Source organism: Macrobrachium nipponense, chromosome 45 (genome assembly GCF_015104395.2).
Source record: "Macrobrachium nipponense isolate FS-2020 chromosome 45, ASM1510439v2, whole genome shotgun sequence".
Taxonomy (NCBI): Eukaryota; Metazoa; Arthropoda; class Malacostraca; order Decapoda; family Palaemonidae; genus Macrobrachium; species Macrobrachium nipponense.
Genome location: NC_061105.1, coordinates 44,765,516 through 44,788,569, shown reverse-complemented (window position 1 = coordinate 44,788,569; position 23,054 = coordinate 44,765,516). Strand labels below are relative to the sequence as shown.

Genomic DNA, 23,054 nt, shown 5'->3' with positions numbered 1-23,054 from the left:
TATTTGGTTGGGATGAAGACAGCAGGAGAATTATTGAAAGAGGGAAGATTGGGGTGGAGGACATTAAAAGTGTGTCCGTCAAATTCAGTAATAAAGCGGCCAGATTGCTGGGTTTTTAAAAATAATACAGCATACGAAGTGGGCACGTTCATAACACCTGTGAATAGAAATAAACCGTTAGTTTGATATCTAATAATCTGCCTTCAACTTCTAGTATCGATGTTGTTGGACACTGGGTGTGTTTTCATATTTACTGTTCACCTAGGGATACAATCTTCTTTTTTGACAGTTATGGTATAAACTCTAAAATTTATTCAGCCGGCTTCTCGACTTTTCTCCGCATAAATCCATAAGGCAGATACAGCCAGATAATTCTTACAAGAGCGGTCTTTACACTGTTTTCTTCGTTCACTGTACGAGTCATAGAGGGTTGAAACCAATTTTGTCGTTAATGAACGTTGTCCTATCACCGTGTCATTTGGAAAAGTCATGACAGGTGGGTGATTGGAATTCTATTTCAAGTATTTCAAAAGGGTGAAATGATCTCATTGGAGTTCTGGTGGTAAATGGGCTGTCACATACAAGGAGTGAATGCATTCGTTAAGTGAAAGGTAATAATCGTTTTTTTTTGTGTTGTTATTATACATCATATAATTTTTCTTATTTCATGCAAGCGTTCGGTTCTTCTAAGTCCCGTTATTTCTCTTCCGTAGGATGAACGGGAAAGGAGGGTCTGTTCCGCATGGGGCACAGGCAGAGGACGAACGTCAACCGGTACAAGATAATGGTCAACGTACGTGAGGTTAAATTAAAGGGAAGCTTATGGGGTTTACCGCCTGTGAGCCGAATTGGGGGTCGGGTGTTGAGGTTGAGCCGAAATGGGGTCTTTTTCCCTACTCTGGTAATTACATCTCACACATTTCACCACATTGTAATTACATCGTAATATATCACATCGTCAGTGATTGCATCGTAAGGCTTCTTTCACCGCAAGCTAAGTAACCGCACAAGGCCAAAAAATAAAGGAACAATAAAATATAATGCACTTATTTTTCTGTAAAGCGTTCCTTGTATTAACTGTTATAGTTGTTGCTGGGGATCAAAGTATTTACCTGTCTGCAAGTAGCCTGTTTGTTGACTTTTCCTATATTTTTCATAGATTAATGATTTTTACTTGTTTTTATGCCTTTGATGATTGACATTTTTAAGCATGATTTGTATTATTTTAAAAAGTAAAAAATATATATTTAGTGTTGGAGTTGAGATGTAATTACCATATGATTGAAATGACCACGATGAACTTATCGCGATGTAATTTCTGTGATGAAATTACTGGACACCATCATCCATAACATGAATGGGATGTCCAAAATCATTAAAATTATATGAAATTCATTTGGGAGAAAAGAAGTGACTCGTGTTGTTGTTGTTTCTGAAATGGGCGAGAAATATGTTCCGTCAAGAGTTGAAACCGCTTTAGAGGATTATCGTGAAGACTAAATAGTTTACAGGATTACAGTTCATTAGATATTCAGAGGAGATAATAGGGAACGTCTGCTTCAGCAGAGCAAATGAATAAGATATAATGAAATCAAGATCATCTTGGAATAATGTAATTATCAGCATCTTTGAATGCACACACGAAGCCCATATTCTCTTGAAGAGGTTCCGTTTAAGACATGAGAGAGGAATTGTTGAATCGTTATAGCAACATGTTGCTGAAATAAAATAAAATGGCGCCTTAAGGGCCATTATGTCTCCACAAACTTTTGTTTTTGAAAATTTTTTAAAAAATGGCACCTCAACCGCCATATGTTATGTCTCGAGAACTTTTATTTTCCATCTACAAATATGCAACAGAGAGAGAGGAGAGAGGAGAGAGAGAGAGAGAGAAGAGAGAGACGAGAGAGAGAGAGAGAGAGAGAGAGAGAGAGCATTCCCATTCAGTTCCACAATAAATAAAAGAAACTTTCCTAATTCTTCTGCAACAGAGTTCAACGTCAGGACCCAAAACGCAGTGTCGGATTCTCACGTTTATTCACATCTAATCTAATTCCATTACTGATCGCTCGTGTTTCCAAAACTGGCCTCCATGTTAAGTGGATTATCTCTGGAACAATATCATATTTTGTCCAAGTCTTTCGCTGGAGGGTGTTAATTCAGGGTTACATAACAATTTCGGAATTATCATTGTTGTCATTAATCGACTTTAACATAACATTTTAGCTTACAGTTCTTTACCATTTTTTCCTTCGAATCTTCCTACTTTCTCCTTCCCTTCTGTTTTTAAATATATTATTCTATTCTTTGGTCCTGTCATAATCCTCGTCAAATGCAACAAAACTTAGCTACCTTTTCTCTCAACTTTTATGCCTCTTACAAGTTTTTTCTCTTTCTTCTTAAATATTTGTTAATCGGATTTTGAACCTCTCTCCCTCTCTCTCTCAATGGTTTCTACAGGGAAGGTCGCCAGTTCTTGAAGGATGCTAAGACAGAACATGTGTCACATTCTTTGTATTAATCGTAATATTGTAATTATTCAGCTGAAAATGACAAGAATTTCTCACCTCAGTAATTATGACGAAGCATTTTACGTTGCAATCAGTTAAGACTGCCAGAAGATATTAATATGCCCAGTTGTTAAGTACAAATATAGAATCTCAGAGATTTTCACTTTGTGAAAGTTCAGATTGGTAACGTGTATGGTGTACGGACTGGAACGCACGCATACACGCACACTCACAACTACACACACATACGTACACACGCGCGAGAGCTGTCAGGAGTTATCTGAAACTCCGGGTAACATTCTGATTATACACACGAAGCTGCATTTCTGCGGAATCGCCCATATTATCATAGCAATTCCCGATAATGGCGAGAGGCCAAAACCTCTGGATATTGCTCCTGCGAAAGTTAGGAATTATTCGGCAATTTCTGCGCCATGAAAGCAGACCGGATCGCTTCCCAGATAAGATGGAGTTCGGAACGGCTTCCTAATGTGACGTCACGCGATGAGGGTCATGATAAGGTAACGCCATCTGTTGGAAGCGTTTTATATAATTAATTAATGAAGGCTGGATCTGCTGTGGTGAAGATACAGATTAATACACGCCAGTCCAGAGAAAGGGGAATATCTATGAGAAATGGAGGAAAGAAAAAATTAAATGATGACAAATTACAAATGAGAAAAATGATGTTGATTCATCAGTCTGAATTGATATCTTTCGATGCATCTCTTACCGTTTCGTCTTTCTTCGAAAAATCTTGAGAAAGGCCGATAAGAATAACCTGTTAGGGATTATAGGATTCGTTTTAATTCCTCATTTTAAGTACATATTAATTTCCCCATGAGTTTTATCGTCTTGTAAGAGTTCTAATATGAAATGAAAAAAAAAGGGTCAAATTCAAATGAGCGTTAAGGAGATGACTGTTTCTATCGTACAAGGAACTTATATAGATGAAATGCACCAACAAATAAATAAAGACAACCATACAATAAGCAAAACATGATATTTTCCATTACTACAAATTATTGTTAGTCTTACAATTCTTCGAAAACGAAATAAAACCATAAAACATAATAAGTACAATTATGGCAAAAGACCTAGATAACTGACCCTCATCTGAATATATAATCCATGAACGTATAAGAACCAGCTTTAGTGACCAATTCAGAATGTCATTTAAATACTATTGCACTCTCCGTAGAATCTCATGTGGACGGAATTGCATCATTAACTTCGTAGGTAATAAATGAACCCCTTTATGGTATGGTAAACAGGGCTGGGAGGGAACCCTATTCAGGAAAGAATATCTAAGTGGTAGTGATTATCTCAGAATGAGGCTCTCTTACGATGAAAGGGAAGGTGACACTGCTGTCGAGGAAGAACCTTATATATAAATTTTAATTCTGAACGAAAAATTAAGAATATTTACATGCCTAATTAATTTTCAATATACTCAGTAATGTAATTATTTTTATATCGAAGCTTTCCAAGAAATTCCTTAGCGATTATCAGCTATTATATTTAGGGCTCAAATAATATACACATTAAATTCTTAAGATTCCAAAACTGAATGAAATAAAACGTTTCAGAGTTTAGAAGTTCTTTACGAAGGATGCCAAAAATTGCCTTTGTAAGGAGGAGGTAATATACTTTTGTTGTATTAAATCACTTAACCTGATTTTTCCGAATGAATTTAATCAATATACTTTGACCTAATTAGATTAATAAAGTGTCTAAAATTTAGCGCGTTTAATTTGCTGTAGGCCTGGGTCCATTCTCAATGATGGTATTGCAATGAAAAAGTTAGACAGACCCTAGAATGGTTACCCTCTGTTTTGCAAACGTGGAAGTTTTACCCGGGAGAATTTTACCCAAAATAAAAAAAAATACTTATGAACAAAAAACATTTATTTTGAAAATAACCAATGAAAATACAACTCTTCACCTTTTATTTATGCTATTTTAAATCATAATTGCATATAAAGAAGTACCTAGCAAAACCCTGACAAAAAAGTAATGGAAAAGTGATTTTTTTTTGTTTTTCATTTTTTAAAAAGCTTCATATTTATTAGCATAACAAAAAATAATACTTTCTCAAGTTCATCATCTGTCTACTTATATTTTTGTTTTTCCATGGCTCACTTATGTTCAATATATCTTATCTGAAAACAGCTGAAATACGAAGCAACACACGTAAATGGTAACTGAGGGAGAAATTCTCCCGAAATGGGCCAGGGAGCAAAAACTAACGGAGACAGCTGGACCACACACCCACCCTTAATCAAGTCAAGCTGAACACTGAAGCTACTGGCCAGTGGCCATGTCAAGCCAGAGCCACGCTGCCAAGTGTATGAGTTATAAAACCATCTCGAAAACACCAGGAGAATTCCACCCTGGTAACCGTTTAAGGGTTTTAAAATTCATCCACTATTAATCTTTTCAAGATAAAGTGATTGATTGCAGGATGCACGAACTGTGCTTGAAATCCTTTTAACGTCACTGAATCTAAATATCTGACCAAATAGTGCTGAAAAATACAGTAACAAAGCACATTCATAACCAAAAACTAAATTCCCATCCTTTCCTCCTGAATTACTATCAATTCATCAAGTATCTGCTGTTTGTTCCATATCAAAGTCACGTTGATACATCAATGCCTCGCCATAAGATACTATCCAGCCAAAAGATGCGCCGAGAAAAGGTGACTGATTTTTGTGAGAAATGAAACCACGGAACAAAACATTTTGGAATAGGAGGAAGAAAAAAAGAAAAAAAAAAAGGTTCGGAAGGGAGTGTGGATGAGAGAAAAAAAAAATCTGAAGGATGACTGATATTGAAAGTGGAAGCAAAAAGGTGTGAATGGATGGTTCCAAAGGCGTTCACATGTAATGCCAATTACATAATAAAAGGAAATGTAATACATTCCTTAGAATAAAAGCATAACTTTGATTCAGGTCACAGGTCGTACAGGAAAAAAGCTCCCAAAAATAGTCACAGGATGCGCGAGAAGGCTAGGTAAGCATTACAATAAACACACGAACGAAGCATCATCTTGTTCTGGGAACCTAGATCTGAGTCCCACGAGGACTAAATAAGTTTGCTGAATCATCATGACCTAAAAGAGGTGTTCGTGAGTATGTACGTTAGCTTTGTAACCTATTCGAATGTACTGTCGGCCAACGAAGAATTGGTGTAGTTTCTTTAATTCAGTGTTCGTTATGGAAATATTGCCATATGAAGGTTCCAGATTATTTACTTAACAATAAATAATATTTCCTTTCAAAGGTGCTATACTTGAAATAAATTACATTAGAATTGAGTAGACTTATTCAACGCATTCAAGATAATTATTTTGCAAAGTAAGGAAAATATATACCGATGGGTACACGAATTCTAATTTTATTCCCAGCTCTAACTTCGTGACAGCATAGGCATTTTGAAGTTGGCTTTTGCTGCCGCTCGAGTCTTGACCCAACGTATCGTACTGCAATGGGGTGTTGTCATTTCGTCTCCTACAGCCGGTAAATAATACATTCTTTAGTTTACTTAATAACGATGTTTAATTAAACTAATTTTGTCCTTTGCTCAAAATAATTTGTATGACATTTAGTGGACCTAAATTTGACTTCTTATTTTCACACATGATTAGCCTAGGTCTATTTTTAGCAGTATACTCTCTCGGATACGTAATGTGAAAGAATATTTAAATCGACAATATCTAGTATATAAATCTGCTTTATTTGATTATTACCGTTATTTTTGTTTTATTGGCCATGTTCTGCTTTTTTCTTATCCTTTTCATAATTGCTTAACATAATTTACTCAGACCTAGCTATTCAAAGTCAAAAAGCAATCATAAAAAAATCAAACGAATATAATTCAGTCTTCTTTTTTATCGAAATCGTGGACACGTTGGAAAGCTGTGGGAGTCAGAACTGACGAATACATTAAGAGAGGCTTACTTTCATTAAAACTTTCTTGCGTTGATCTTTCTGTAGCTATTCATTTCTTCTAAATAGAAATCAATTAAAATTAGTTTCACATATATGGCTAGACCTACTACCATAAGCATATTATAAGAAGCTGAAAGGATAAGAAATATGAAAAGTGACGTTCTCGTTTAAGTCTACTACATGTTTTTTTTTTTTTTTTTTTTTTTTTTTTTTTTTTTTTTTTTTTTTTTTTTTTTTTTTTTTTTTTTTTTTTTTTTTTTTAATAACCTATTGCTTTAATCAGGGGTTGCTCTTTGACAGCTACCACAATCATACAGGGAGTAACACAAGTGTATGCAAATATTTTGGGGAATGAGAGATAAAGTATCTTAGAACAGAAAATATTTTATCAACATGCATTTTAAGGCTTCCGTTGTCGGTGAGGGGAATTTTAAAATAACCGTTATCATTAGTGATGCTTTCATGCGATGGAGTTCGTAGCGAGAAGTCGGATCGAGTCGCCTAAGATGCGGAGGGGAGTGGAGGTGCCATATAGGAGTGATGGAGGGATTAGGCCGATGTTAATAAAGTATCTCCCAATAAAATGTATTCTTTAGGTTTTGAAGAGAAAAAATGCTTGCATCATTGAACCTGTTTCCCTCCCTATCCGTAGTATTCACTGGACACCGATAAAAATCATAACAAAAAGAGTAAGCCTAACTGAATCTTTCATCCATCAAAGGTAAGTTTGCTTATTCATTAGACTTATTCATAAAACACTTATCAAAGATTTCAAGTGTATTTTTAAAAAACTCTTCCTCGCCATCTAAAGTATTCATCAGGCACCAGTCATAGGCGTAGAGCTAGTCATGATTCCTGGTTCAGCAATATCGTGACGAGGCGCTAGAATTCAAAATTAAAAAATGAATGTTGCTCAGCAACATTTACACTACTGTATTGTCTTGCTCTCTGGTGGTGGTTCGAGGAGTTCCACTTCAAGGCCCATTTTCTAAACTTTGTCGTTCTCTAAACAATTTGATTAATCTATGTATGATTCTCTCAGGTATAGTAAGTTTTCTTGCTATCTTCCCAACAGGAACTTGCACCTAATGCAGTGCAATAATTGGCTCTCGCTCAGCGATGGATGTTTCTTAGACTGATAAATGACACGTTGACATTAGATTCCCGTGCACATAACGACATCAAAAGCAATAATGAGATCGCATTGGTTCACTCCGTTGGGTTATAATTTTTTTCTTTTTTAAAAATTTTATAGCATTTTGTGAGTTTCCGATGTTTTCTATAAAATTTAACAAATGGAATCGTTAAACTACCTTCAACTTAATATTGAAATGATAATGTAAGGACAATATTTATGCGATACTACTAGTGATAGGTGTTTCCTATCTATTTCGTAATGTATATCAGTGGTTGTGATATGATGTTTTTTATCACTTCGTTTCGTTCACGTCAATTTTGCTATATGGAAGATAGTTTTACACAATAACATAACATGATGTTCTAAAGATATCAGTGACTGTTTTTAACGTCATTACATAAGATTTCTTCCATCTTATAAAAGTAAAATAGATAAATAAGGCATGAATCGTGTGTCAGGCTGGTGAACGAAAAATTATGAAACTCTGCCACCAGTTGTTTGGCCAACAGTACATTCACATGTATCGTCCACTTCTTCTGCCTCCTCTGACTCTCTTAGAACGCTCTTCTGAGAAGTCTATCTCAAGACGTAATAACACTTCAGAGAATATATTTTTAGATAATTTCAAGAGCTTCCCGACATCCTTCTATAATACTAATACGTAACGAAGAAACTGACGAAGTCTCTACCTTACTTGACTGCTGAGAGAGAGAGAGAGAGAGAGAGAGAGAGAGAGGAGAGAGAGAGAGAGAGAGAGACTACTAATCTCCAACCACCAGCTATTCGCTCTTTTGCGAACCATAAAGCAAAAAACCGAGGACTGTTTCTGACACTTAAACATAAGTGGGTCCAGTCCTCCACAGATTGGTGGCAGCAGCTCCACATAATGGCAACAATCTACGCGTTCAGGAAATACAAACACAGAGACGAAAAAAACGAGATATACGCTTCAATCAAGACCAGCACACACCACTCGAGACTTCATCATACGTCAGGCAGCGGCGTTGCAGTGCCATGGGAAGCTCAACGTAACCTTCACCGACTTCAATGGAGTGAACAAAGCTACATTATTAAATATAATAGCCGTACATTTAATCAACCGGCTTCTTCGTCAAAATACCTGTTACTTCATCGTCATCATCAAACTGTCCTCCGCAAATAGACGTTTGGAAGGAAGGATTCGGTGCAGGGGAACCAAAAGAAAGGAAGGCGAAGGATTCCATACTCCCCAGAGGATGTTATACAGATATGTGTTTGGAAAGGAAAGAACGTTTATGGTACAGCCGGAACTGTAAGCTTCATACGTATACACAGTACAAATACTATGTATACGCATGTATACTTAAACATATCTATATCGAATAAATAGAGATCGGTTTTAAAAATATCTGCTTATTGCTAAAAGGCTTGCCAGTACTAAATACAATCGACGTGTACAAAAAAAGTCTAGGAAAAGACAGTATTCCTGCTCGGTTGTTAAGACAAGACCCATGGAGGTAGCTTAGCTCACAATAATATTGGATTTTTATTGCCTCGCGTCTCTTCTCTGTTGCTTCATTCTAGAAAACTTCCCTTCCACGGAACTGCAATATATTGCTTCTTTGCTAGAAAATATTATGGGACTGACAAAGGCAATCAATTGCCACGCACGTCTGCTTCCCCATAAGGAAGTTCTTAAAAGCAAATAGGCAAACCTATGTACTTTAGTTGTATTTTGTATTTTAAATAAAAAACTTTCAATTTTTTCCGAATTTTAGTGGGCTTCCTACAACATATTAGAACACGGATACAAATGTGGTTTAACTGTTTGCTTAGATGGTACGTTTAGAATCCAAACCGCTCGAAGGCTCGAGATAATCGCCGACTTCATTAACTGGTCATTAAGATCGAATCAGTTTCTAATCAGTACTGATGGAGCAGCTGCCGGTTCCGATCAGGGTAGAGACATAATCAATTTTAATACACGCGCTGAGAATCCAATGAGAGAGTGACAGAGTGATATATATTTTTTTATGTACAACATACATATAGTACATACACACTCACACACACACATAATATATATATATATATATATATATATATATATATATATATATATATATATATATATATATATATATATATATATATATATATATATATATGTTTGTGAGTTTACTGAGGTTACACTACTACAAACAGACTTCAACAGGGGCTGCTACATGCTTCTATCACGTACCTGTGCGAGAAGCCTTTGAAGTACAATTCACCTGAATGTATAGCGTCTAAAAGCCAAATTTTTTTATAAACTTTTGATGGAACCTGAACCTCAATAACATGACTCAAATGTCAAGTACTGAGTTATTCCTACGAGAGGATCTAAATGTAGATGAACCTCGCCTTTCCAAGAAAGGACTAATCAAACTGAACCAAGAAAAATCCTTTCAAAAAGTCGAATGTAAAAGAAGTTGTCAATATATGAGTCAAATTGAGACCAAAACCATATGTTGAAGGGCTGAAGTTATTTATGCCTTGAAAATTCTCAGCTCGGGAATTTACAACTATATAACTCCTACAGTTTAATTTCGACCTCTAGAATTTGCTCTTCGTACAAATCAATATATCTTTAGTATATCTCACAAAGAGGAAAATCATCTTGGAAGACGGAAATACTTCTTTGCACTGGAAGGAAGGCAGATGTACCTTCGTGTTTAGCTAGCTTGTAAAAATTATGATGCAATTCATCTCTGTAACGAAAAACTATTTTCTTAAAGGAAGCAATTTGTGTACATCTGTTGAAACTACCAACCGCCCCCTCCAAAAAAAAAACGCGGGCCCCTCCCACTCGCCCTCTTCAAAAAAAAAAAAAAAATCTTTGATATATACCTACCTCGTTTCCCTTCCCTTCTCTCTCTCTCTCTCTCGTCTCTCTCTCCTCTCTCCCCCTCTCTCTCTCTCTCTCTCTCGGTGAAAATAACAATGAAACTGAAATTGCAATCTGAATCCAAAAGGTAATTTGTCTGTCTGTCTCAAGACCCGCACGAAATACTTCCATCGTCTTTGCTGCATTTTTATTCCTCTAATTGAAAAATAATAGACTCGTTGGAAAATAAACGTCCATTTCACGTCGCTTAAACGTCAAGATTGTCATTATTTTAATTCGTTTTCATTGCGATTCAATTCAACGCAACAGAAGAGAAACGAAAAGCGAAATGAAGCGACGACTGATGTGAAAATTCATTATACCATTAGTAGTAGTAGGCGAAAGGATTCTGCTATGCAACGGCGCCACTGCGTGACGCCGAACATCTGACGATCTCACATGAATTAGTGCGTGTTTAATATCAATTGAATTCGCCAAATAATAATTATAAAAAAATCAACGAAGAACGTGACCTCGGTCTTCATCTGTCTGGTGAGTTCGTAATTATACCACTGACCTGAATGACAGGGTGAGATCATTGTCATATTTCAACACGATTTAAATTGTTTGTTTTGCTGATTTTCTCTTTGATAAATAATTACGGGATTTCTCAACACGAATCAGCCTGTCTATTTTGTAACTGCATGTGCTCTGTATTTTCGTTTTATATATAGTACATCACTTTTGTGGTAAAACACATCTATTAACCTTCATTAAAACACATCTATTAACCTACGTAAGTATGTTTATTGACTTACCTTTTCTGTCTCGTGGCCGCGTACGGAAGTGGCTTTCCCAGTACCACGTCTATGACTGTTTTGTTAGCGTCTGGAAACCTCTGGCACTTTTCTCTGAAATAGAAACCGAATAAAGAAGGTATGTATGACGTAAAAACGTGTATATAAAAAAATTAAATAATTTGAAATAATAAAAGCATATGAGTGATTTACTGCTTTTAAAAGAGGTCATTCCACCTTTCTAAATGAGATTCATATGCGGGACTGTGTTGTGGTTGAAAGCAGTAAACGTCTCAACAAACCCAATAGCTGTCAGTCCTCGCAGGCCGATCGATGTTGTTCCGAGAACATGACTGAACAAATGAATTACTGGTAAATCAAGAACTGATATGATACCTCCTTATTTATAAAGTTTCCTTGAAAGCTACATAAGCGTGTATCCCGTAGGGGGTTAGTGCCGTCAGTCAGTCAGTGCACCTTATTCGGTGCAATGTAGGCATTACTTAAGGTTCTTTGCAGCATCCCTTCGGCCCCTAGCTGCAACTACTTTCATTCCTTTTACTGTACCTCCATTCATATTCTCTTTTTTCCATCTTACTGTCCACCCTCTCCTAACAATAATTGTTTCATAATGCAACTGCGTGGTTGTCCTCCTCTTACACCTTTCAAACCTTTTACTGTCAATTTCCGTTTCAGCGCTGAATGACCTTAGTTGCCCCAGTGCTTGGCATTATGCCACCCCCACCCCCCCCAAAAAAAATCTACATAAGCGTGTTTAACGGGAACTTGACACAGAATGGACCATACGGTATTTTTGGAAACGAGTTGGAGCTGTTCTACTGTAGAAGAATGGTTATGAAAATGTTGATAACATATTAATATAGAAACTAACTAGAAAATGAGATCATACTAGATAGAACGTTCAGCAAACAGGAAATGACACCGGCAGACACAGCTAGGGTAAGTGTAAGCCACAATCCCTGACTTCTATTGTCTCTTAATTATTTCAGTTAGTCTAAATGTGATGATTCTGTAAAAGAATAATGTTATCATATTAGTACCCCCAATTAAAGTGGCTAGAGCTCTTGATAGAACTATTAAGAGGAAATGCACAAAGGCAAAGGAGAAATGGATGGATGAGATTTGCAAAGAATGACGACTGATTCTGTGGTTGAAAGTGAAATCTGAAATATGTCTAACTGGCAACAGCGACCTGCGCATTTTGTCATAGTTTATGTGAGGAAATACAGAAGGGAGAGCTTGGACAGACAAGTGACGATCGTGTGCACGTAAGGTGTCATTGTTATGCTATGATTTTCAGAAATGGCAGCGGCATCAACTGCAGAAACAAGCGGCAGAAAAGCCGCTTCTGGCATCTAGTGCTGGCTGCTGGGCCATCAACTGTCACTTACAGAAACAAGATCCCAAAAGAACAGGGGTTCACATTTCACAAGTAAGAGACCAATTTTCATTCATGAAAAACTTTATGACTGTGTTGAAATAACCTCTATATTAACTAATAAACTAATGAATGTTGTAATAAGCTTTTTATTAAAGCCTGTTTGACATTAAATTCATGTAGCCCGATTAATTAACAAGAGGGTTACCGTCAATCCATATAATTATGGTTAAGCCTGACAATTTTTCCTACTACTAGTACAACAATATACGTAGTATCATGAGGCCTAGATCCAGGCCTGCTGTAGTTTTAAGTGTTAATGAAGTGTTATGATACTGTTATGTTATCAATAAGTTCTCAAACCTGGTATGGAGAAGACTGTTGAATTTGATCTGCCTGAACACTCAAAAGGTAGTTTCTTCAATTTTACCATTATCATTATTACCCAAAAGGATACTTCAAATTCATACTACATTAAAGTTTTAGAAGTAAATTTTACCAACTAGCTAGTCTACCAGGGTTGATCATCAAATAACCAAGGGTAGCCTACGAAGCCTAACCTTAGCTTGGCGAATGTAGCCTAACTTAGCATAACCTTCAGGAATGCTAATTTTTCTATCTGTCCCCCTCCACAGACTATGAAATACAGCTCAAGTCTGGGCTACCTATGAAAGTCTAAGTTATTCTTATAGGCTAAAGTCTACAATGTAAATAAGTTGTTGAGTTACTACGGGTCAGTATGATTGTGACATGTTACATAGCTTTATATATATGGTCGCCATATCTCTGCAGACTGCAGAATATAGTAATTATTAGTAAATGAATGTTTTGCCATGTTATTTCTCTAACAATATCCAAGTGCCTTTATATTAGATTCCGTATTAAATTGTGTTTTATTTTTCGATAAATTTCTTTAATGGAACCCCTCAATTCATAACAGAAGCCTTTTCAGAATTACTTGATCATTATTTTTCTTTATTAGAACAGCTACTTTTATGCACAGTATTGTTTAGTTTTTTGCTCAAGAAATAACCATATTCCTCGTTATCAAGAAAAGTATTCTTAAAATTGATAAAAACTGGATTTTCAATACTTTATCTTTTTCTATACAGCCGTAATTCCTAACTGAAAATTGAAACTTATGTTTCTGTATTGAATGTTGTACTGGAAATTTGGAAATAACAAGTAAAAAATCGCTGCTTTAATGACTAAAACAGTACTGTAAATTTATTGCGGATCTACAATACTCCATATTGTGATTTATTAAGATCGAAAACCCCTATAAATCGAAATGCATATCTGAATCTTACCGGTCCACCTAACATATACATTAACAGTGTCTACAAGTAACTGAAAATAGTTTAGACGAAATCAGACCTAGCGCAGGACTTTAGACCCTCGCTGAGTGAAAGGTTAAAGGCTATAATAGAAGGAACTAATGTAGAACCAGTGTTGTCATTAATACCTAAAATAAATATGCCATGTTCCTGCACCTGCCATGCAATGTATGACGACTGTGAAACTTACGAACTTGAGTTCAAACGCTTACATACACACTCACGTACGGGTATGCGTAGTACATATCAATTTCTGGGTTCCATCATATTCTGAAATTTCCTTAATGCTTCCGATTTTTCTTAATTCCTTCGGTGTTCCTTACTGTACAAGGAATGAATATCACTTCTTTCAGAGTTAAAATTCTCCCTCTCAAATCTTTTTGTATTGGGACTTCTGCAAGATACAGAGGTGGCAGACGTATGGAATTTCGAATTCCTGTCTGCTTAGGTATGTTTATACATAAGCTTAGACCGACTCCTCAGACCGTTTGCCAAGTCGTTTGTGTCAGCGCGGCTTAAGCCGTTTATGGTCAAAACACTAGACAATGTATCCTTTGCAAACTGTTTTTTTTTTCTCGTCCACGGGTTTTTGAAATAACGATAAAATATCGGGCGGATTAATTTGAGAAACGGAAACAGTCCAAACAAGCCAAACATGTTACACAGCTCTGCTTTCCTTTCCACTACAAAAGGTTAGTCTGAACACTGGGTACAATATCTGTATTGTAATAAGGTTTATACGTAAGCTGAAAATTAATATATTAAGTTATGGAAAAATTATAAATTGTAAATTACATAAAAAAAAATCCCCAAACCTTCTGAAATCCATCTAAAGTTTTGTTAGAGTAAATGAACTTAAGTAAAACAATAGACCTACATTTGCCAGTTTGCTTACCGAGACCTCCGGCACCAAGAGAACAACTCATCTAGTGGACCTAAACTACTGGTATTGGCTAACGCTCTTCCTTTATATCAAGTCTTTCAAAATACTTGAACATGCTTTCTATAATTCCAAAATGTTCTGTGAAAAAAAAGTGTATTATTCTAAGAAGCTTCGTAACAGTGGACTCAAAATGTCCATGAAAATTTTCATATATTTAGCGCACCAGATCATCTCTATACCAGAACATTGCTTGACATTTCATATTCAAAGTCCCTTTTCCTTTTAGTTTTACTTTATTCATATACAATGTTTTAAAAATAAATTTTCATATCTCGTCGTCATCTCGTCCCCCCCAACACCACCCGGCCCGTTTTTTTTTACTGCTCTCTCTCTCTCTCTCTCTCTCTCTCTCTCTCTATCTGCCTGTCTCAAATACTCAAACACGACTTCCTTCACCTTATAGCTACTAATGACTGAACTATCATTACCTGCCTTCCTGTCTGTCAGTCTGTTTCCGTACTTTTCCCAACATTTGCCAATATTAATTAAGTAACTTAAAACCAGGAATGACTATTCCACGATGCTTGTCAGTTTCAGCTACTTCCCAATTTGCGAGGTAAAATAATGTGGAGTTTCTTTTTGTCATGATTTATTTACATGTTCAGCTAAACATTAATTATGCTGAAAGGTATAACACGGTGGAACAATATCAACACTATATATTAAAACTAATTCACTAATACACTACGATTATCATTACTATGATAGAAACATAATTTTTTGAAGTACTCTTTGATTGTGCAATTGATGATTAAAGCTTTATGATACTTCAAAGTAAAACATTTATATCTTCTAATAGACGACAAATCTCAATGTTGCTTTTATCTTTCGGTCTTAGTACCAACGCGGAACATTGTACTACGATTGATATGACTTAAAGACAGAAAAAATGATTCTTTCATCCAGTGTCATTCACCAATATGTAAACTGGGTCTCATCTCAGGGGAGATCTAAAGGGACATTTCCCCCTTAATGGGTAGTGCCGTCAGTGCACCCTCATGTGGTGCACTGTAGGCATTACTTAAAAGTTCTTTGCAGCGTGCCTCCGGCCGCTAGCTGCCACCACTTTCATTTCTTTTACGGTACCTCCTTTTATATTCTCTCTCATCCGTCTTACTTTCCACGCTCTCCTAACAATTGATTCGTAGTGCAACTGCTTTGAGGTTTTCCTCCTGTTGCACCTTTCAAACCTTTTGCTCTTAATTTTCGTTTCAGCGCTGAATTACCTCATAGGTCCCAGTGCTTGGCCTTTGGCCTAAATAGTACTATATTCAGCTCAGTAAAGGGCCATTTCTGAGGTCATTATACACACCTTCATGCATAAGAGGCTCTAAAATCAGGATGTGATTCGCAGCACCAAAATTCAGAATTCATGAAAGTGGTTCTTTGGTGGTTAATGAGACGATGGCCTCGGCCTCCCTTTCATACCCAATCCTCAGTGATGTCGGGGACCCTTTCTGTCAGATGGTCTTTCCTCTTTCATTAAGGGGCATTTGCTCCTCATTTCCTCTTGGAGTGAGAGGGCGTTTAGGTGAGAGAACCAAGGATCTACAGAGAGAGAGAGAGAGAGAGAGAGAGAGAGAGAGAGAGAGAGAGAGAGATCTAAATGTCTCTGCACAGAGATTGAAGGACAGGGTAACACACACACAGATTTCATTTTAAGACACACGTGGACACTATTGTTACCAACTTGTCTATAAACTATGGGAACTCAAAACAAATTTATAGCATCTCTATATTCGGAGATAAACTTCAGTTGTCTCTCTTAAAATCACCCATTACCTGAATCTAATGTTTGGCTTTATGGCGTCATTTTGTAACTTTGTCTTACTGTCAATTTATCTGCCTGTTTAAGTCCCTTTTCCCTATGACTTCTTGCATGGTTCTCATCCTTTTTGAAAATACAGAAGAAAATATAAACCGACGAACTGCAATAGTAATGGATACTAACACAAATTCATCGTTGTCTGCTCTAAATGGTTCTGCGTTTATTTTCCAATAAGGTATCATCCTGTGCAGATCATTAACACAGGATAAGCGTTACCCTTCCAACGAATGGCCTCTATAGTTTAAAAAATGGTTTTATAACTGCCATCGCGTTCATAGGCCTAACTTCAGGGTTGTACGAGCATTAATAATACAAGTCATTTTTTAGACTCATCAGTATAAAGATGATGGAAATTGAATTGGACCTCCTAGGGATGGACTTTAGTCCTACTCAGAGGAAGAGGTCTACTGGGACTCAAATTGAATGGCATTAGACAGACCTGTGTCATTACAATACTGTTAGCATCAATATCTGAGATTTGTTTTAATGGCTTCAATGAGAGAATGGGGACCTAGACGGACCTTTACAAAAAGTTATTTTTTGGAAAGTATATTCGTTCGCCTATAGACTTCTCTCCCTTGGGAAAGATGGCTCCAGTGAATGTTTACCTTATTATTCCTCAACCAAAGTTTGAGGTGGGGCTGCTGGCAACAAAAACTCCATTACTAGATAAATAGAACAATCACTTGAAACTATTTTGTTTTGTAAAAAAAATTTCATCAGGATATTCTAAAAGCATGAAGAAACAACGACTTAAAACTACTTTGTTTCTATGAATAAGAATGTTTTTAACAGGCTATTAAGCAAGCAGCAGGAAAAAGGGCTCATTTGCAAGTAACAAGACAGGCAACAATTGCATGCACACATCCTTAATGCTTTAAAACAAGTCAAAAGCTATCATGTTGATTAATTGATTATTAATTAAACAATCATATATATATATATATATATATATATATATATATATATATAATATATATGGTATATATATATATATATATATATATATATATATATAATATATATATATACGCATTAAGCTACAATTGCCTTTTAATGTCTAACTCACTCTACCTCGGAACTAATATATTTTCATATACGTTAACCGAAGGGAAATTTTTAGTTGATAAGAAATTCGTCCGTTAACATATATGAAAATATATTAATTCCGAGGTAAAGTGAATTAGATAGTAAAGGACATTTGTAGCTTAATGCGTATATATACATCACGGTGATGTGATAAGACCCACACACATACACACACACATATATGTGTGTGTGTGTGTGTGTGTGTGTGTGTGTGTATGTATGAATATATATACACATATGCACTAGATATATCTAATTTCATTGACAGATCCGCGTCCCCGCCCGTTCCCCTTCTCTCTCTCGTCTCTTCATCTCTCTTCATTCCTCCTCTCTCTCTCTCTCTCTCTCTCTCTCTCTCCCTTTGGCTATATTCAAATCCCCCAAAGGATAATTCATGTTGATTCCCTTCCCGGGAATATCAGTGTATCATTCATAAAGAAAATGGCCTATAAATCCCTTTCAAAAGGGACAATTAATATTCCACATTTTCCAGTCACTGCTGATACTGCCAAGGTAAGAACTCCCCTGACGCGGATTTGTTCAACGTCGGAAGTAAATCATGCGCCTTGCAAAGGTTGACCAAGAGACTATAATATGTGTAAAGCGTGTGTCTGCGTTGTCTTCTTGTGTGCGTGTATGCGCACGCGCACACGATTGTTATACTTTGAAAAACAACTATAGAAAGCAATGAATCATATAAGTTTTCCTTAACTGCGAAAAGTAAAAAGATTACAATCTTTTGTGTACTTTCTCGAAAAAAGTGAAGGAAAAAATTCACACATACATGTGCGTGAAATTACATGTGAGTTTAGTTCTGTGAAAGAGAGAAGGGTGAAATATTCTCTTTCTACGCTAATTAGCATCTTCATCAATTACAAAAGTATTTACTTTGTAGCAGAACTCGAATAATTGTCGGGAGAGATGAGAAAGACCCCTGTGGAATATATTGCTTCTGTTTAATATGATAAATTAGGACGTTTCCTCTTCTTAACACAGAAACGCAATTAACACAGAACAGTGCAATCAAGACTGTTAGGTTTTGCAAGAATTAAAGCCCGAAGCATTTCCCTTCTCCTTCGGACTTTTTTTCAACCTTCCGTTCGTTTTTCATTTTATTTAGTGAATGGACTCGGCTGTTGAAAGTTTTTTTTTATATATAAAATGTAGTTTACCTTTGCTAAAAAGAAACTGAATCTTATTTGCCGATGGAACCGAAAATCAGGATCTTTGGATATGAAAACTAAGCCACTGTTCTGCATGCGCTTTGCAGACCGTCTTATATTACGGAAATGAACTTACAAGTACCGGTACATTGATACACAAATATTTTCGTTCATTTTATAAATGATTACCATATACAAATCAGTTCGTAAAAAAAATATGTCTGTGAAACATGTCTTTTGAGAGAGAGAGAGAGAGAGACAGGAAGGAGGAGAGAGAGAGAGAGAGAGAGAGAGAGAGAGAGAGAGAGAGAGGAAGAGCAATGGTTCTACCATGGCCACTGATTCAAGGGCTGTAAGAATCTTTGTTGAGTGGAAGTGTTTAGACCAATCAGTTTGCAGACGTGTTTTTATTTTAAGTTCATCTAGCAATTGGGAGATTGTGTTTCCTGGGCAGTATTATTTAAGCAAAGGACATTTTGTATACAAAAGCCATCGAGAGTTTATGCTAACCATATTTACACCATATTTGACATGTAATGTTAAAAGGAAAATTTCACAAGACAGTGGTAAGAACAGCAATGCTGTATGGTACGGAAACAGCAAGCATGAGAAAAGCAGAGCAGAAGAAGATGGATGTGGCAGAAATGAGAATGCTTAGGTGGATGTCTGGGGTAACAAGAGTGGATGGGATCAGAAATGACTACATAAGGGGGTCAACTAAGGTGGTGGAAGTATCAAAGAAAGTGCAGGAGGGGAGGCTGAGATGGTATGGACACCTGTTGAGGAGAGATGAGGACCACGCTGGGAGACATACTATGGGGGTGGAGGTGCAAGGAAGAAGAAAAAAGAGGAGACCAAGAAAGAGATGGAAGGACTGTGTGAGAGGAGACTTACATGAGAAGGGAATTGATGAGGCAGAAGCACAAGATAGAAATAGATGGAAACGGCTCATCCGAAACGGCGACCCATATAAAAATGGGAACAAGCTGGGAAGAAGAAGAAGAAGAATGTATCACTCGTAGCTGATATACACATTGCAGTTACAAATTAAAAGTAGGAATGATTTACACAGCAGAGAGTAATGCATGAATAACAAGACATAGATGCTCATAAAATTATACTCGCAGAATAGCAACTCCCAACAGCTTCCACACTATTGTTTCTTATATATGAACATCAACCTTTTTTGTTTCCGTTTCTTGGGAACGAGACTAAGTAGTACCAGGCCATCTGTAAACTTCGCTGGAGCTGCCAGCGAAAATCCGTGAACGCGTCTCAATTTCTTCTCTGATTTGGAGCAAATTTTTGCCCAAATCGCATCTACCAAAATTGAGCCCCGAGAGGAGAAGCGAGACGATATTTTTAGCCTTCTATAAAAGCAAACTATTGTGCCCGTTTTGTCTGCCCGTCCACACTGTTTCTGACCGACCAGATCTTAAAAACTACTGAAGCTCGATGGCTGCAAATTGGTAAGTTGGTCATCCACGTTCCAATCATCAGACATACCAAATTGCAGCCCTCTAGCCTCAGAAGTTCTTATTTTATCTAAGGTTAAATTTAGCCATAATCGTGCGTCTGGCAACGCAAGAACAAAGGCTACCACTGCCCGCCGAGACCACCAATAGATAAATTTATTTTCGGTGGCATAGATTATACGCTGTACAGAAAACATAAATGTTATTATCATTTTTTGGTTCTGGATATTTGGGCATGTTGATTATTGCGCTTGTTTCACGTAGTTGTTCATTAAAGGCTGAGCTTCAGTGAGGGCGAACAGCTCTTCTTAAAAGAAAGTAGGAGAGAAAGCGCAACATGGAAATATCCCATGAGTGGAGGTGAGGTGTAACTCATTGTTAGAAACCAAGTGACGCCCAGGAAGGGATTTACCCTACTTAAGGGACTCATCACTTTCATAATTGATAGGATTCCAACAGAGCTGTTCGGGTTTCAATTATCTCAATTATCTCTGTTCTCTTTGGAGCATAATTCAAGTTGATTTGTTTCTCTGGCCTCGTCAGTCTGCGCTGAAAGAACTGAACGTGATAATGTCTGTCTATCTCTCTCTAAACTACATGATGTATCAATAAAACCTTTCCTGAAATACTTTAGCGAGAGAGAGAGAGAGAGAGAGAGAGAGAGAGAGAGAGAGAGAGAGAGAGAGAGAGAGAGAGAGGGGGGGGGGGGGGGGGGGGAACTTGTCGAAATTTACCTGAAGTATCATAACCTTCCGTATCCCCTATGTATCCAGAGGGGGAAAATATTGGCCGCCAAAATAGCTTAAGTAAACTTCGCCTGCAGTTTCGCAATGTGCGAAGGAATTAGAAAAAGGCGGAAGATAAACTTTGACAATCTCGATAACAAACAAACCAAAACCGTTGTACCTCTGGTTGTATGAATTATTTGAAAGGTATGCTGAGTTTGCTAATTGGTTGTGATTTATTTCAAACTGGAATTTTTCTTTTTTAGAAAATTCTACATAATATACGTATTTTTTTAATCATGCTAGAGCAGGGATGAGATTAAATTAATATGCGACTGAACGCAATTCAGTGAGTAGCAGAATTTAATATATAAAAGCATATTTCAATGAACTGAACACAGTTGATTGAGTAGGAGCCATCAATATATAAAAGCATATTTCAATGAACTGAACACAATTGAGTGAGCAGGAGCCATCAATAAATAAAAGCATATTATAATGAACTGAACGCTATCAGTGAGTAGGAGCCATAAATAAACAAGAGCATATTTCAATGAAATGAACACAATTCAGTGAGTAGGAGCCATCAATAAATAAAAGCGTAATTCCACTTAATAAATAAAAAGTCAGAATCGGTTTGTTGAAAGGCACCAATGAAACACCGAATAAACCTCTTTCCTCTTCAGATCCCTAATGAATGAATGGATTTGATCGAGTGGAGAAAAGAATGAAAGAAATCAATGAAAAACACAACTTCAAAGAGTCAGTGAACAATAAGGACCTGGAAAATAGAATTAATTGATGATTCACCAATTACACCTGCACCTCATAAAAGGTCAGTTGATTGGTTAGTGTCTAACAAGTGATGGTGGTTTAAATGCATTAACACGCGCGCGCGCGCGCGCGCACACACACACCACACACACACACACACACACACACTAGGAATATTATATAATATTATATAAGAATTTATTATTATATAATAATATATAATAGATTATACATGCACACACACAGACACACACACAGACATATATGAATCTATACATACATATTAGATATATATATATATATATATAGAGTTAGATACGTAGACAACCATATATATACCATCTATTAAGACTATAAAGAATTAAATGATTATTTTGGGTATATATATATTTTTAATATTATTATAGATAGATATATATATACAAAGTTAGTTTTGGGAACTAGGTTTTTTAAAATATTCATTCGGACGTTCAGAACTGTAAAAGCTTACTGCGTAAAAGTAATCAGTACAATAAAAGATATATAGCCCCAATAAACACCAGTTTCCAAGATATTTTCTTTGGTCAGAAAAAAGATTCAAAATAAACTTATTTTTAGGTGGGATCCCGTGGTTACTCCCGATGGTGGTTTAAATGCATTAACACGCGCGCGCGCGCACACACACACCAAACACACACACACACACACACACACACACACACACACTATATATATATATATATATATATATATATATATATATAATCTATATACATTGCACACACACAGACATATAGTATATATATATTATATATATATTATATATATATAATATATATATATATATATATATACAATATATATAATATATATATATATATATATATATATATATATACAAAGTTAGTTTTGGGACTATTTTTTTAAATATTCATTATACGTCAGAACTGTTAGTCTTATGAGTAAAAGTATCAGTACAATAATAAATATATATATCCCCATAAACCCAGTGTCCAAGATATTTCTTTGGTCAAAAAAGTGCAACATAACTTAATTTTTAGGGTACCGTTACTCCGAATTCCGTTTGTAAATAAAAAGG

The 23,054-nt window shown here is 36.2% G+C and overlaps 1 long non-coding RNA gene across 1 annotated transcript in view; it reads right to left on the bottom strand.

Annotated features, from left to right (window-relative positions):
• Positions 1 to 23,054, bottom strand: part of LOC135214149 (uncharacterized) — a 636,319-nt gene that overhangs the window by 537,281 nt on the left and 75,984 nt on the right. Inside the window, exon 5 of the long non-coding RNA XR_010314297.1 lies at positions 11,265 to 11,357. This is a non-coding gene — a long non-coding RNA (uncharacterized LOC135214149). The remainder of the gene's footprint in view (positions 1 to 11,264; positions 11,358 to 23,054) is intronic.